The sequence below is a fragment of the Epinephelus fuscoguttatus genome, linkage group LG21 (assembly GCF_011397635.1).
Source record: "Epinephelus fuscoguttatus linkage group LG21, E.fuscoguttatus.final_Chr_v1".
NCBI lineage: Eukaryota > Metazoa > Chordata > Actinopteri > Perciformes > Serranidae > Epinephelus > Epinephelus fuscoguttatus.
Window position 1 is genome coordinate 14,051,397 of NC_064772.1, and position 17,417 is coordinate 14,068,813.

Sequence of the window (17,417 nt, forward strand, 5' to 3'; positions counted from 1 at the left end):
TATTTTTTTTATTTGCACAGTAAAAAAGAAAAACAAGCAAACAAAACCGACAGAATACAGCAAGCAGATTGTGCAGGTGAGATTTAAAAAAACCCTGAGAGGCTTATAGAGGGAATCTCACCATATCTGCATTAAGAACATATATTAATAACAATAACAATAACAATAACTACTTCAAATGTGTATCCATTAATTTAGCTATTTTTTACCATTTTTCCAAAATAAAATACATTAATCAACAGTTTATCTGTTACTTAGCTTTTCCAACCATTCATCCATTAACACCACTTTTAGCTATCTAATCCAAATTTCTATCTATTGTTAAAGCTTATTTGAGCTGTTATCCCTTACTTTCAGCTAACTTCTTCAACCTTTTTTTTTTTTAAAGATATTTTTTGGGCATATCTAGCCTTTATTTGATAGGACAGTGAAGTGTGAAAGGGGGAGAGAGAGAGAGAGAGAGGGAGTGACATGCAGCAAAGGGCCACAGGCTGGAGTCGAACCCCGGGCGCTGCGGCAACAGCCTTGTACATGGGGCGCCTGCTCTGCCACTAAGCCACCAACGCCCCTAGTTCTTCAACCTTTTATCTGATACATTAAATGCTAGCTATTTCAAAAACTCTAATGTTATGTTACACAGCCAACTGTCTCAACGATGTATCCATTACTTAGCTGTTTCAGCCATTTTATCATTACATTTATCCGTCTTTGATCTATTGCCTTAAACTAATATTTTCATTTGGAATATTTACAGCCAACTGTTCGACCCTGGGGCTGGATGCACAAACCACCTTTAGCTTGTTCCTTAAGTATGACACTTGAGGTTAAAAATAAAATACTGACTGGAAAGATCCCATTACATGAATCAGCAGAGTAATTATACATTGTAAAGAGACTGGGAAAAGTGCAGCTTTGGAAAGTTAAGTGATCGGAAACCAGACATTCACAATCATGAATAGACTTCCGGTCGAATGTATAACTTAAAGTCATTTGCTCAACATTAACCGTGTCCATCAGGTTCTCCTGGTCGCAGAACACTTTTCCCAGGAAGCCTTATTTTTTCTTATTTACTCAGATGGAGACACAGGTACTTTATGTTTTTGGCATTACTTTGGCTACTAAGGTCCAACAGTTTAACAAACTTTAAGCAATTCCTTAAGTACAAGACCAAGATAATGAAAAAAACTTAAATCATTAAGTAAAAATTTTGAGGAAACATTAAGATTTCATCCCAAGGAAACCTTAACTTGGACCCCAAGGTCTTTAACATGGGGTCCACGACCCCCCTGGGGGTCATACAAGTTACAGCAGCATTTACTTGAATCCAACATTTTATTTTTTTTTTTTTGCCTTTTTGCAACAACTTATCTATGGGAAAGTGGAGTCTCCTCCTTCACCTACCTGAAAAGCAAATACAGGTCAGGACTGCAGCCTGAGGCTGATATGGCCCTCTGCTTGACAACCTCCATGTGCCTGGTTTAATATGCAGCTAAATTTAATGCAATATATGTAGTGGGGGGTCTCTGCTCCATCTCTCTCACAGCTAAGGTGTCCATGGCCTGAAAGACCCCTGGTTGAGACTTTTCTGCTAGCCTGATTTCATGCACTCTCAGTCGCAACACAATGTGTACAAGTTATTTTCGAATTAGGTGAGCTTCTCTACAATTTTTGACATACCCCCAACAACTGCGGAGGTACCCCCTGGGCACTGGTACCCCTGGTGGCCTCAGTAATCCCTCTGTGCTTATAAAGAGCGTCCTCATACAGATGTAGTCCAAAACAATACCCACACTGTCAATAAGCTTGCAAATATGGCTGTCACTGTACAGCACAGTGTATCATGTCTGTTGAGACGATGGTTTTCAGTGTGTCAGTGCCTCCACAACTGGTCACAGGCAGGTGAGAGACAGCTGAGGCCAGCAGGACGACAGTGGGAACAGCTGATCCCTGCAGAACCAGCCTGGAGCTGACCCAGATGAGGACGCTCCACTGTAATCGGGGTCCCCGAGGTAATCTAGACAGGACATTATCTGCTTCGCTGCTTCTCTGCAGCATCTGGAGGGCTCCGCCACCTGCTCTGGAAGGCCCCACGCCGCTCCTCTGCCTCTTTTTATTTCAGGTTTGTTTACTTTGCACCTCCGGACTCAGTGAGCATCACACAGCCACTTATATCAGATATGTGCCTGAGAAGTATGGATCTCCTCGTCCTCTTTGTTTGCCTCGACCTTTGTCTCCTCGCTGTGTCCTGATAAAATATCTGAGACTCTTCTGCCCTAATTGCCACAAGGGATGCTCTGCTACTTAACTAGTAGCAAACAAAAAATGATTTCCCCAATTAAATGTTCCCCATGCATGATGTTTCTACACTTATTATATTCATGCCCAGGTCATCTCTAAATTGCCAGTGGTACTCGCTTTTGCATCTTAATGTTAAATTAATTAAGTGTGCCTTACAGGTTGCCCTGAGCAACCAAGAATGTTTTAAAATCTTTTATTGAAAGTGGGATGAGAATTTTAAACTCTGCAAATTGACCTGTAAGACCCGCTCTATGCTATTTTTATGTTCCATCTTTTGTATTCATTATCTTTTTAATGCTGCTTTTAGCATTTTATAGTGCTCTCTGTTTGAAAGTGCCCCTCTGCTACTATTTGCTCTGCCAGGTTCTATGTTTGGTGCTTTTTTTTATGCTTCAGTAAAAACATTTTTTGGGTTTGGGAGAAATTATCAGAAGAAAACAAGTTATTTTCACAGTATTAAAGAAGATATTGCTCTTGCTATTTCCTGGAGACCTTAAAAGCATTTTCATAAACTACCAGGTATCAGGCAAACTATGATGATGTTTTCTTATCACTGGGATTAAAATAAAAACACACACACAAATCACAAAAGACAGAAAAATCTTGCTGTTCAATCTGCTTCTGAAGGTTGACTTGCCTCTATTTTGTTCCCCCGTCTCTCCTGTGATGGTTTTTATGTATATATGTGTGCGTTTGTCTATGTATTATATTCATAATGTTTTATGCAGCAACATTGTTGCGTGCTGCCAAAACATTTCAGCCACATCTCCATAATTCTATATATACACCCGAGCTGAGGCTTTCCATTATTGTCAGAAAAGACGGAAAATGGGCGAGTCATCTTTAGTGCGGTCATCTTCCTGCCTGAGGGTTAAACTTTAATGATGATGCTCCACAGACGGATATGAAAAACACGTATTAATATGCCAAAAAGTTAAGAGTGATGAAACACTTGTATACAAACAGGGAGATTCACCATTTTCTAAATTATGGTTTAATAACAGGGGGCTGAGGGGGGGATGATGCTGCTGCAGAACATTGCATGATGTGAATTCTGATTTATTCCTGTCTAAGGAGAAAAACAATATGTATCAGCGGCAGCGACGCTGAATCTATATGTAATCTGAAAACTAATTCTGGATGTTTTGATCCCATGTGGTGCTGCTGCGGAATGTAATTTGACGAACGCTGTGATTAGAAAATTGTATTGAATATGATGAACTCAACCTGAAACATATGTAGCCTGGAAGCTATCGAGTTGGCCCGATCGATATTTGCACGCCGAGGCTGACAAAGTGGTAAAACAGCATTAACTGAACTTCCTTCCTTTAGAGAAGAATTTTACTCTAAAGTGTAAAGAGCCATCTATCCTTGTGAGTTTAGGTTAGACTCCTTATCAGACAGCATGGACCCTAATTTCCTCCAAAAATAGAAAAAGTAATTCCTCTGTGAGCTCTTGATAAGGAAAAATGGAAGTGATTGCAGCTTAATTGGCCATTTTTAAATTGCATTTAAACGGCTGTGAGTTAGTGCTTTCACACAAACACACGCACACACCAACGCTCACTCTTGTTTTCTGAATTCAATACAGTCGCCAGAATAAATGTTGGCATACACATTCCTGCAAACCACAGATATATAACATTTGTACCTTATTATGTAGCAGATATCTTTTATATTTCTACAAGACTGTGGTTATGTTGAGGCACAGAAAGCACTTGGTTATGGTTAGGAAAAGATCATTTCTTTTGGTGTAATATACGGGGTGTTGGTGGCACAATCATGGCTGAAAATGCCACAGATTTCTGATGTCGGACAGTGGTGTGCAGCTTGGCAGCTTTATCACCTAGATCTCACACCATCCACCAACCTTCCTCCTCCTGATTAGAAACTCAGCGCATATACATGCAATCAGAGTTAAGTCACTTCAGAAATGTACAAAATGCCAACATTTTATTCTCGTAGCTGCTAGATTCTAATCAAAAGTCTAATAAAACAATGGTTAATCATAAGTCACTTCTTTGTAACTACCCTGAATGTCTTCTTTAGCATCTTACCATCTTACAAAGAGTGACACACTCCGTACCAAATGTTAATAAAATATAACTAAAACGAAACTTTAATGTTAAATTCCAAAAGTACAATCAGGTCCCGACATGTCGGTGCAGAAGGCTCATTTAAGTGACGCACTATAACTCAAATGGTTCCCATAATAGACACTGGAAAGTCATTCAGCCTGACCCTATTCTTCAGATATGGCTTTAATTGCCCACAATATGAAGTGTAAGATCCCCTCACTTATCAAATTAACAGCTCAGAAAAGGACAGTAAAGTACTTAGCACTCGTTTCAGCAGAATGAGTCGTGCCAAAGGTAAGCTGTTTATCTGGTAACGGAGGGGGAGCAGGAAGAGGAAGCCTCATTGAGGGAACAAAACATGATGTACACGCCAGTTTTAGTTTGATACTCCAGAGGTGTCCAGCTCCCAGAATAAAGATGAAAGGAGCTTGAGTTGATACAGATGTTGACGTGTGACTTTTTTTGTCTCTCTTTTGTTTACGTCTTCTGAACGTTAAAATATACCTAACACTAAATGTGTGCCTTTGTTCAGTCTAACATGAAGGATGGTGCTCTTTGTAGTAAAGACGCAAATACAGCATCACCAGCAGGCCTAATGTATCAGGTCTCAGTCAGGGAAGCTAGATGTGATTTTAAGTATAGTGCATTACTAATGCAGCAATTTCTGTGGTATTTATCATAATGCATTTTCTAGATTGATATAAATGTATAAAAATGCAAACAATAGCACTCAGCTGTCCTTTTCCTTCCCTTTCTGTTCTTTATCTTGTTTCTCTTGGTAGAAGAACCTCGTCGTCCCCTCTCCTGAAACCAAACCTACTCCCTCGATTATGAATCGGCGTCGTGGCTACGAGACACTTGATTGATGTTCGTTCATAAAAGGGCATTTACAATGAAACTTTCAACTGCTTTTGTGCATATGTGGAACACGAAGGCCAATAAACCCACAAAGCTCTGCTGCTGCGTCTTATGTAACTTCTTTCAGACTCCCTTTCAGCACCTTACAGATCGTCTGTGAAAAACAGTCGTCTTAAAGTTGTGTTCTTTTCTTAAAGGAATAGTTCACCTACAAAATGACCACATGGGATCAGTTACTCACCCTGTGTTATGTCGAATTTGTGAAGAAAACTTTGTTTTTCTTGCATGACTCCACGGTGAACGAAGAATCCAAAAAGCAACTGTTTTAAACAGTAATGTTTTGGTATAAATGCATGTGTTTAGGAGATACTGAGCATACGATTGTATAAATAAACACTTGTATGAGTTGTGTGAGAGTTTGTAAACAAATGTTTTGATTAAGTTTCACTGTTGTTAAATGCAGCCTCCCTTTATTCCAATTCACAATGATTTTCTCAGTTTTTGGATTCTTCGGTCACCTTTGACGCATGCAAGAAAAACACAGCTTTCTTCACAAATTCAATGTAACACAGGGAGATTAATTAATATACAAATGGTCATTTTGTGGCTGAAGTATTGCTTTAAAAGTACACACGTGTACTAAAACTGTGACTGCACAGGCTGGACTGAGGCAAAGCTTGTTAAAAATACAACAGTAGATGCATCTTGGCCGTAACATTTGTCTATGTGGGCTGCAGTGTTCATATCATGTGCTACTGAATCCAGCATCCCATAATAATTACACAGCATGTGTATGCAACACACAGCATATCAATTATGTTTACATTAGTCAAACTCTGTCGTGCTGAAAGCTAAAGTGTTGTTCCAGTCACATTCAGACCAGCAAACATGCAGACGCACGAACACTCTGATCGTTAAGCACATGCTTAGTTAATACACTTTGCTCCTGCGTGATGTTTTATTCATGCTAGCAGAGGTATATCCATTCATAAGCTATCATATTTCTCTGTAAGTCTCCTGTGCAGGTCTGGCTTGGCCTAGATAACAGGAAACCTGCCTGGAGGGGAGACACAACACCGCAGGACGTAATAGAAGCTATCATAATGCTTAGCAGGAGAGATGTCCAGGAGCTCATACTGTGGCGGAGCGGCAGAAACACCTCTCGACTAGGGGCGTGAAGAAATGTCGATGTGTCGTGATGCAACGATGCGAGCTTTGAAGGCAAGATTTGAAATGAATCGATTAAAATGAAACGCTGCTATTCACACAGCTAAAAATGTCTCGCAAGAGCCTCGGTGTGATTGAAGCGGGCTGGTGTTTGTGCTTCATTCTGCAGAGATAAACAAAAGTGTGTTGCCTTGAAGAAGTTGTTGAAAATAGCATCCAGGCACAATGAGATGCTGTGGACTGAGGCTAAAAATAAAGGCCTTGACAATTAAAGTCATTCTTTCAACTTAGCAAAAGAGGCTTAAATGTGTTTAATTGTTGACAACAGTTTGTTGTTGCTTTTGCAGATTTACTCAAATCCAATTAAGGGCAAAATATGGGACTTGATAGTGCTGCAGAAACTATTGGATTGTTACACCCCTCCTCTCTGTATTTAACAGTGGTAAATTCACACCTTGATCCTGTTTAATGGCAGCTCTGTGATGCAAACACTGAATGCAAAGATTGGACTATTGTTTCTACAACTTAAAAACCATTAACAGCCTCCCTGTGCTCTTTATCTACATCTGCTTTATGAGCTGCGTAGATTTAACAGGAGACAGGGAAATCAATACACGATAACAGCTCCTCAATACATGATAAAATGTTCCATCTTAATTGCTATAATCACTTCGCCCTTTTTTTAAAAGTTTACTTGCCTTGCTCTGCATTGGATATTAATCATTTCACCACATTAAACTGAGCTGATTCTGATCTCCCATGTCAGCTTGTTTAACGACACTGGGGCTTAACGGTCTGTTCCCACGCTTAATGGTCCACTCTCATATATTTTATAGGCTTACAATATTGCACTAACGAAACCTGTGTTCTGTTAAAGTGAATACATATGGATCACAGTTCACGAGACGTTGTGCACACGCTGAAATCCTCAAAGCTAAAACTGAATCCAGCACTTATGACAGATTTAGAGTCATCCTGGAATAGTCCGGAAGAAGTCAGATAAGGTTTGTGGAGCAGTACTTTTTGACTCCTTAAAGAAGGCGCACAGCGATGTTAGCTCAGTATCTACTCCCAGAGAATACACACAAAACACAGGGAAACATAATGCAACCCATGCCCTTTGCTAAGACCACATGACAACTGTTTACTGGTGTTTGCATTTCCTGCAGCACGCCAATAATCTGAAGTTAAACCTGCCTCTTGGAGGATTAATTCACTCTAAGTCCTCTTTTAGTCCTGTCAGTGGCTCTATTCATTTCCTGCAAAATCAGATTTGACAAATCCAGGAGTATTTATGAATCCAGGCCTACCAAAGCCGATTTGAGTTTGTCCAGCAATAAGGAGGGCACTTAAGTGTAGCTATACTTGACATACTGTAGTTCAAACTGTGGTTATCCTTTTTATTTTTGTAGCACCCCCCAACTTGGTAGCATAGCCTACTGCAGTTTAAAGCCCGCTGCAGCACAGGCAATCCCTGCTCCCTGCTCCTGCATGTCGACATATGGATGGAGTTTACTTTATCTGTGGGAAATCATTACAGTGGTTACAGTGCATCCTTCCCAGGGACCTGCATGCTACTTACATTTACTCCTCAGCTGCGACGGCTTGAAGATTGTTGAACTCACAACACAAAGAACACACTGTGATCAAACGACCTGCGTGTGATCTCCAATCCTTGTTGTTGAATTGTCGATCGCGTCGCTCGTGTTTCTTTATTTAAATGAAGCATTTAAACGGGCAGATCGATCAGATCAGGTAACCTTCAGATAACATTGATAAATAAAGCCTTCTCTAATGAGCAATTTGGCCAGCCTTACAAAATAACACGTCAGCCACAGGTGCATATTTCTGTCACCTCAGTCTTTATTGTAAATACAGAAACGTGTCACTTATCCACTCATATTATATATATATACCTGCAAAAGGGAAAATGTCTGTTCATCCTCGTTGATACAGAAAACAAAAACGCATTGAACTCCCCCAAGAATCAAAACTCCCCTCGTCCACCCAGCATCATCTAGTCAAAAACATCCAAAAATACTTGACACTGCCACCAGCAAAAGTATAATGAAATCGAAAAAAGAGAGAAACACAAAAACAACAAACCTGTGAGCTCAGCTGCAAGAAAAGTAGCACGTTAAAACGTCATGGGGCTTTAAAAATGACTCCTTTTTATAAAGAAAAGAGGAACAAAGTAAAAGCAAAGGGTGTCTTTCTTTTTTTTTGGATCGGTGAGATTCACCGACACATCAAAATCACAAAACTCGAAGGCAACAAACAACACTGCAAAATGCAAACCAAAGCATAGCAACAGCAAAAGTCGACAGAAACAAAAAAATAAAAATGTTTCAAAACCCACCAATAAATTGTTTTGAAAAATCTCAATACTGACAAAAGCTGCTTGGTTTCGACCCTCGAAACAAAACTGCAAGCAAGTCAAGGCTTTCTCAAGACCGATAAGGCACCGATTACCCTCTTGGCACTCTCGATCAGAATAACTGCATGCTAAAAACTTGAAGCCTGCATGTGAAAAACGCTCAAAACCACCATGTCAATGCTCAATTCAAACACCAGCAAAAGGAGGAAAAATAAAAAAGGGGGCAATTAAAAAGACAAAAAATGCTTACAAAAAAGCCATTGGAAATGTACTCACCGAGCGGGAGTAAAATGTTGCAATAAAAATGTGATATGGCTCAAAATACAGTATGGCGGTGCAAGCCGAAATGCTGTGCCTTTTCTCTAGATCTCTGCCTCCAGTTCTGTCATGTGACTGATTCAGCCCCGACTTCCAGCAATGAGAGACCAGTGTTGAACAGCTGATGCTGAATGCTCTCCTAACGGCTTGGCTCTCTCCAAAAGTAAAAAGAGGTAGTCCTTATCATCCCACAGTTATGACTGAGCTGCTTGTGTGTTTTTCTTTGCCGGGTTTTTTTTTTTTTCTGTTTTAAAGATGCAGAGCTCACTCGGTGTCAGCGCCACGACGCGATCCGGACATGCTTTCATTCCATTCAGCAGAGGAAGCGCCGGCTGCAATGCACTGCATGGCTCTGCGCTCTTATGAGGGATGGAGGGACAGACGTGTTGGCTTTTATTACAGGCTGGCCAACGTATGTAGCACATTGGGGACGAATAAACAACAGTATCATATCCACAGTATAACGCCAGCAGTGTCCATGGGACTGCAATCTGGCGAATATGACAAGCCCAGCCCTGCCCTGTCCATGGTGCTGAAACACAGTCTGCTGTATTCAGTTAAACACAGTATTATACTGACAATGCCACCAGACCTGTCCATGGTGCTGACACATTTACTTCAATGGAACAAAAGTATAATGCAAATATTATCACACAGCACTGCCCATAGTGCTGACACAGAATGTAGTACACTGGGTAGAAGGAAACAAATGTACTATACATGGTGTCTAGACTTTTTAAGGCATTTTAATACCACCTTATATGAAATTTAAGACCAAACCTGCAATGGAATAATGGAGTATGCATATATATGTATATTAATCAGTTATTGCAGCTATAAATGTAAAATATTAGCAGCTACTGGTCACAATGCTTCAGCATTAATTTTCATATCCTCACTGTCGGCTGGCAACCTTGTACCTTTATATTTTGTAATTTTGATTCTTATTCATAAATAGATGCTATTGGTCACCCTTTACATCCTTATATGGGTTTTAAAAATATTTAACCAATGAAATGTATTAAAAGGAGTTTGTGACTAAATCTCGTGATTCAATTGGATTCTCACACTGTCAGCAAAATGTCATAGCTTTGTCCCGCCTCCGTTGAAGTAATTGCTGCACACCAGGCAATTTGTCTGGCTTCTAAATCATTTTTCTTAGAACAAGCACAGCTTGTGGTAGCTAGCTTATTCTTGTCTCATTTGTGGTCTGATAAACAAAGATAGAGATTTTTGACAAATGTAATAAATGGCAGGAAAAACTGAATAAACTCTGTAACCTGTGCGTTGATGATAACATAATACAGTGCACTTACCGCCTTAGATGTGGTGGTTCTAACCAATGATGGACAAAACATTACATGGTCAAAAATATCATCAGCTCAATTTGCACTTGATTTTGGTCAAATATTAATAATGTACTGACACATGATAAATGTAAGACCTTCTTAATAACACCTTATATGAAATTTTGGACCAAACCTGCAATAGAAATACACACTACCTATGCATGTGTAGGTACTCTTTCCAAGTAAACACTCTGATGTCAGTTAAAAATGAACAGTGAGGAAATATTGAGTGAGTTTAAGTTTAATGTGTTTAATTTAAAGAGAAAACAAAATCTCATCACTGTCATAAATGCTAATTATTATTGCAATTCTTCTGTCTGTCCAATGATTGTAAACAGACATTGGGTCTGTCAGGCTGGAGACATTTAATGTGATGGAAAATATTTAAGACCCATGGAATTTTAGTTTAAGACAACATAAGATTGAAAGGACTTGTCGACACCCTGATTATACAATTAATATCACCATCTCTATTGATGGTATTGAAACAGAATGTAGTTAATTTACTACAAGCAAACAAAAGTACAATACTAATACAATCATTCAGCACTGTCCATGGTGCCGAAACTCATGGAGTACAGTTAAATTTAGAACAAACAGTAGTATCAAAAGCTGAGCACCAGTAACATGCTACATAGCACTTACTAATTCTGAGCAGGTTTTCAGATTGTGGTACTTTAATCAAGTATACTCAAAAGTCATTATGCACACTAAAAATGATTGATTTTTTAAATTGGGCTGTTGATGGACATTATCTTCCCTTGATGCATTGCACCAAGAAAATTGAGAAAATGCTCACGGTTGGGAAGAAAAAGTGTATGGTGGTAGAACTGTTCTGTAAACAACCAAGACAACAACAAAATATCTTTTAAATCTTTGGAAAAACACTGCTCTCTAAAAGCTAAATGTCCAGTGACATCCTGACTTTGCAGTTTGACATGCACTGTCAACACGCATGTATAGCGTCCTGTTTGTATCAAATGATAAGGTATTTTGATTGCTTTTCATACAAGCTGCAAAACAAGGATACTAAGATGATCTGAAGTGTAAAGCAGTATACATTTATTTAGTAGTATGGAATAGAGAAAGCTAAATAGTTTGCAGCCCTGTCCATGGTGCTGAAACTGAAATATAGCACATCAAGAGCAAAACAACAGTGCCATCCTCCTAACATCCCCAAGCCCTGTCAGGTATGATAATTCTCACTTCTACAAAATGGTGACCATCCTTTTAAGTGGAATTTAATAGAGCATTATTTCAGACACAGACACACTGTTAACACCACCCATACCTGTCTGTGGTGATGAAACACATTAATGCACTCACGCTGTGTCTGGAATTGTTCCTTTATATACAGTATATTCAACACAGATATACTTTCAGGATGATTTTATAATGTTTCAAATGGCAAAAAAAAAATCATTTTTTGAATGCAATCCAGGTAATTTGTTTAATTAATCAGCTGATTAAATGTTGTTTTTCTCTGTTTGCACATTGCATAATGCCAGTTTTTTAATGGTTTGCGACCATGCTGCTTTTAACAATGCATCATGGAATATTCTGAGTCCACCCCAGACGTTAGGTAAGCATCACAATTTGGCAAACACACTATAAAGTGAGCAAATAGTTAGCGGTTTTTGAAATGTCGTCTCTGTTCAACAAAGGGGTTGTTGCATGATTTAGAACAAACAAACAAGACAGTCACATTCTTGAAACCACACAGCGCTGAAACTGAGGGAGTGTAGTGAATGTAGGACAAACACTCACCAGTATCACAGTGGTTTAGAATCACCCAGCCCTGCCCATGGTGCTGAAATTGGGAGAGCTTTGCACATTTAAGACCATGGATATATAAAGAGACCTGGATACAGCATTGGAGGATCATTCCTATGAAAGTTGCTTAGTGGCACATGAAGGCAGAAGACAGAATGGTTCAACTGCCTCGTAAAAAAATTACCTGGATGTGCCATGAATGATTGGCACTGCTTCCACGTTATATGGCCCACTTCTGGTTAAGTGCTCTGTAAAGTTGAATGGGGATAAAATGATTTAATTGCTCAGTTCTTCTACACTTTCCAAATGTTATCGATCTAAATAGATATATAATAGTGAAATGAATCATTTTGTGGGGGCTGTGAAGCTCAAAAATTCATCCACTGATTTACAGATGTTAGATATTTAGGACTATGAGTAAAAGACAACAAGCACACCTCCTGCTCATTTAGTGGTGCAGGGAACCAGGTCTCCCAGAAAAGTTAACTCATTGAAAAAAGTTGTGATTCCTGCACACACTTCTTTACTTTTGCAATTATATCCTTAAAAAAGGTCAACGTTTGTCTTGAGAAAGGTCTTTGAGACGGAAACGTTGACCTTTTTTAAAGAAATCAATACAAAGATAAAGAAGATAGATTAGATTAGTTTAGTTTAGACTTGTTTAGTTTAGTTTGTTTAATTAAGTTTAGTTTAGTTTAGTTTAGATTAGATTAGTTTGAATTAGATCTGTTTAGTTTAGTTTGTTTAGTTTAGATTAGTTTAGTTTAGATTGGATTAGATTCATTAGAAATAGATAGATTAGAAAATTTAGCAGATTTAGGACAACCAACAGCATCAGCTCTGTCTATGGTGCTGAAACTAGGTGGCTCCACCTTCCACTCAGTGTTCCTAAATTATCTTCAGGCATCAAACATGTAGAGACACTGAATTTACTGTATGTATTTATTTATGACCTGGAGTCCAGAGAGATGAATCTTGTGATAGATTTTAATGGCATTTTGGACTCATAGAGAGAGGGGGTTGTTGGAGGAAGTCGTGTAGGTACTTTCTCACATTTGTTTAATAAATACACCTGCAAAATGTAGGTTATTGCTGATTGTGCCAGACAGGAAAGTAATAATGTGTTATTGATGCATTAGCGTCTGACTGCAGTTGTCAGACAGAATTCAGTACAAGTTCATGTAACACACAGCGCTGGAGACAACTGTCACCATTCATTCATCATAACCGTGGTTGGTGCACTGTTTCCACCTTAAGCACTGTCTAATTTAATTTACTTTCCAGATCACATCCAAGCCTTTGGGAGGCACAATGTAAAACGCAGTACAGTCTCTGAAGAATGCATCGGGTGTCCAAGAACAGTGATCAAACTTTCCTCGAAGCAAAATCTAACACCTTATCTTACCTCTTCTTGCATTTAGCCATCAGAGGCTGTTAAGTCGCTTTGGAAACATACTGTACGGCACTGCTTTTTCAGTCTCATTTAGGGTTATATGTCAACAGTGTCAGTGCACATTGGTCTCCGTGCCTATAAAGCCAAGTTGACGGTCAGCGTGTTGCCGTGCAGGACATGTCAGGCTGTAATTATCGATGCCTGGGGGCGTTCATGACCTAACTCACTGTCAATGAGGTGATTCAGAGAGCTGCAGAGGTCTAACTTAAGACTTGGATGGTAAACAGATAGGGATGAGTGCCAAGCAACACATGGGCAGAGCAGAGGTGACAAAGAAAATGCAATTAAACCACAGCCAGTATAAATCCCTTTAATCCAATACCACACTCTATAATAAACTATGACTAACGCATGACATCGTTATTGACAAACAGTCATTTGGCTTAAAAATCAGCCTTTCACCCAGTGTAATGCTGCATGACTGTTAATGGATGCTGGGGAAGATATGCAGGGAAGTAAAGAATTTATGTCTCGCCCGACATGATTTACACACATGTGACCGTAAACACAGGAGATGCTGTCAAGTTCGCCGCAATACACACTCAGGTTTTCAGGCCTGTGCTTTTTTATCAGCCTCGCAGGTGCATCAGAAAGTGACTCGCAAGGTCAAAGGAATGCCCTTTATGAATATCTGAAATAAGAAATATCAATCATACCAACCCTTTGACATGGTGAGGCTGTTTGTACACATCAGCAGCCCCCAACACACAACAAAAACACACGGTTTTCTACCCTAAGCTGAGTCTCAGTGTGTTTGCCATTGGTAGTTTTAAAAATTAAACACGGTACAGAGCTAAACAGAATCATAATTCATTGCCTAGTATCAAATTCCCATTAGTACAGCACCGAGCAAGGACCACTCACTGCCTTTGGCCATAAAGAGCCAATCAGAGGCAGAGCTCAAAACATGTGGGCCACTGGGCTTTTCCACACATTCAAAGCGTTTCCTCTCTAGGTTTATTAATCAATATTTGTTAGTACATTATTTATCAGCTTGAGTCAAGTGCAACGTGCAGCAAAAAAAAAAAGGAAAAAAATGTAGAAAATAATGATTTTCTTTGTGATTCAGTTACCTCTTGTGATACAAAGGTGTAATAGGAAAGACCAGTGACCCCTCTCAGTAATAATGATATCCCTCTGTGAAGGGATATCATTATTTCAAGAAGAATATGAAACATAATGTTTTGTCTGCTCTGTGTGTGATATTCTGTGTTAAATGGAACTTTCTGTAATGTATAAACATAGCATTCAAGGCCCACTTCAACGTGTGGAGTCCACATCCTGTGGCAACACAAAAAAACTACGGACTGAATTAATTTCCTTTATTAAAGCAATGAGAGGATTTGTATTCTTTAATTACCATTTTGTCAAGGAGTCTGCAGAAATCGTGAAGGATATTTTAATCAAAAATAAATGGAGTGTGCACACATAACTGTAAGGGGATTTAATGCTCATTACAATAAATGGGTTACATTTACAAATCTAAAGCTTGAGGTAGAAGGATTATATCAAATGATTCAAAATGAAAATATACTTGGAAGCCTCGTTTTATTTTTTGCATTGCCTGTGTTTGCTAATTTCAGCGGGTTTAGTAGGCTGTTTTTTTTTTGTTTGTTTTTTTAACCATCATGCATGTTTTAAAGGTTAGAAATGTGCTTGTGCGGGCTGGGTCAGTTAGAAAAATGTCAACCAATGCGTTATTGGTATCAGGCTCGATTGAGTGGATCTCCCATGTGTTTATGTGGTGCATTCATTTTCATTCTTCCCTTTGTCCCTGTCAGAGGCTGCACTCTGTCTGAGATGACTGACCCACAGCAGTCTGCTGGGACATAAGGCAGGCTTACTGACATGGGCAGCAGTCACCCCGCAGAAAATCCTCATGTCTTGACTCTTGAAGGTCTTGTACATATCTTTACTAAAAACCCTCAGTCTCTGGTGTCGTCTAAAACAAAAGTTTAGGTTTTAAAACTTACTGAAGAAGATTAAGGTCATTGATTTGGCTCTATTTGTCTTAAAGGGACAGTTCACCCCCAAATCAAAAATACATATTTTTCCTCTTACCTGTAGTGCTGTTCATCAATCTAGATTGTTTTGGTGTGAGTTGCCGAATGTCCGAGGTATCGGCAATACTGCATAGAAATATGTCAAATGGTTATTGTAGAAGAAAACAATCAGTATCAGGTTTGATTTTATGGAAATATAGTTTTAAAGGGAGAGTTCACCCCAGAATCAAAAATACATATTACTCCTCTTACCTGTAGTGCTGTTTATCAGTCTATATTGTTTTGATGTGAGTTGCAAAGTGTTGCTGTTTATCAGTCTATATTGTTTTGATGTGAGTTGCAAAGTGTTGGAGATATCAGCTGTAGAGATGTCTGCCTCCTCTTAAATATAATGTAACCAGATGGCACTCAGCTTGTGGTGCTCAAAGTGCCAAAAAAAATTAATTTGAAAAACTCAACAGCAATGTCTCTTTCCAGAAATCATGACCTGGTTACTCAAGATAATCCACAGACCTTGTGCAACTCAGTCACCAAACAAAATGTTTGCATTGAACCTTTCTGTAAATCACGGCTATGTTACACTCCTACATTATTTTGTAGCAGATACAGTGAAACTTAACGTTACCCAGCATTGCTGTGGTTACCATGTGGTTAGGATTTGGCCTCAAAAAATCCTGGTAAAGGTTAGGAAAAGAACATGTTTTGGCTTAAAGTACCTAGATCTGGTGGCTCAAATGCCACCATTAAGCAACACAATGTGCCACTAAAAACTCCCAGAACCGGTGCCACAAATACTGGTGGAAACATTGCCAAAGACAATGGGTGTTGTTGTTTCTTGGTTTTCAGTAGTGGTCTGCAGCTTGGTAGATGTCTTGACTAGTCGACATGCCATCCACCACCCCCCCCCCCCCATCTCCAGATGACAAAGTTAGCTTGTATATTAGGTCACTTTAGAAACGTAGTTTAGATGCATGAAATGTGCAAATGTAATGAAAGCAGTGAACAGTTTCATGTAGGAACTATTTTCTCTCTATTGAGCTTCTATCAGCAACCGCATCATGGTGCAGAAGGAAGTGTTCATCTACTCATGGACAAAAGGTCTATGCTCATGACAGTCCATCCCTCCATGCATCCATCTTCAATGAATATCCGAAGCCGGGTCACCAAGGCAGCAGGCCGATCAAAGCATTCCAGACATCCCTCTCACCAGTTACACTTTCCAGCTCCTCCTGGGGGAAGGAGGCGTTCATCTATTCATGGACAAGAGGCCAATGCTCATGACAGTGCGGGACGTGAACATTAATGTTGTCCTCCTCGACCGAAGTTTAACATTAGCTAGCTCAGTGGTGCTAGCTGAGGTGGCAGTAGATGTCGGTCCTTTCTGGGTGGTGATACAGTTGGCATTTGTAGTCCAGATTCTGGAAAGAGATATTGCTATTGAGTTTTTCAAATGTATTTTTATTGTGCTTGGAGCACCACAAGCCGAGTGCCATCTAGTTACATTGTACTGAAGAGAAGGCAGACATCTCTACAGCTGATATCTCCAACACTCTGCAACTCAAGCCAAAACAATCTGGACTGATAAACAGCACCACAGGTAAGAGGAGTAATATGTATTTTTGATTCTGGGATGAACTGTTCCTTTAAAACTATATTTCCATGAAATCAAACTCATTCATACCGCCTCACTCGTTACTGTTCACTCCCTTTACACTGTCAGAGCAGAGCAATCCAACATTTCCT

General features: G+C 39.4%; 1 protein-coding gene across 4 annotated transcripts in view; it reads right to left on the reverse strand.

Moving 5' to 3' along the window:
• The window catches only part of LOC125881757 (RNA-binding Raly-like protein), a 154,416-nt gene extending 145,004 nt beyond the window's left edge, over positions 1–9,412 (reverse strand). For 2 of the 4 annotated variants that reach the window (XM_049565067.1, XM_049565063.1), the window contains exon 1: positions 9,055–9,412. The gene's annotated coding sequence lies outside the window, so the exon portion shown is untranslated. The other 2 variants (XM_049565066.1, XM_049565064.1) reach the window with 2 other exon arrangements.
• Positions 9,413–17,417: the final 8,005 nt, after the last annotated feature.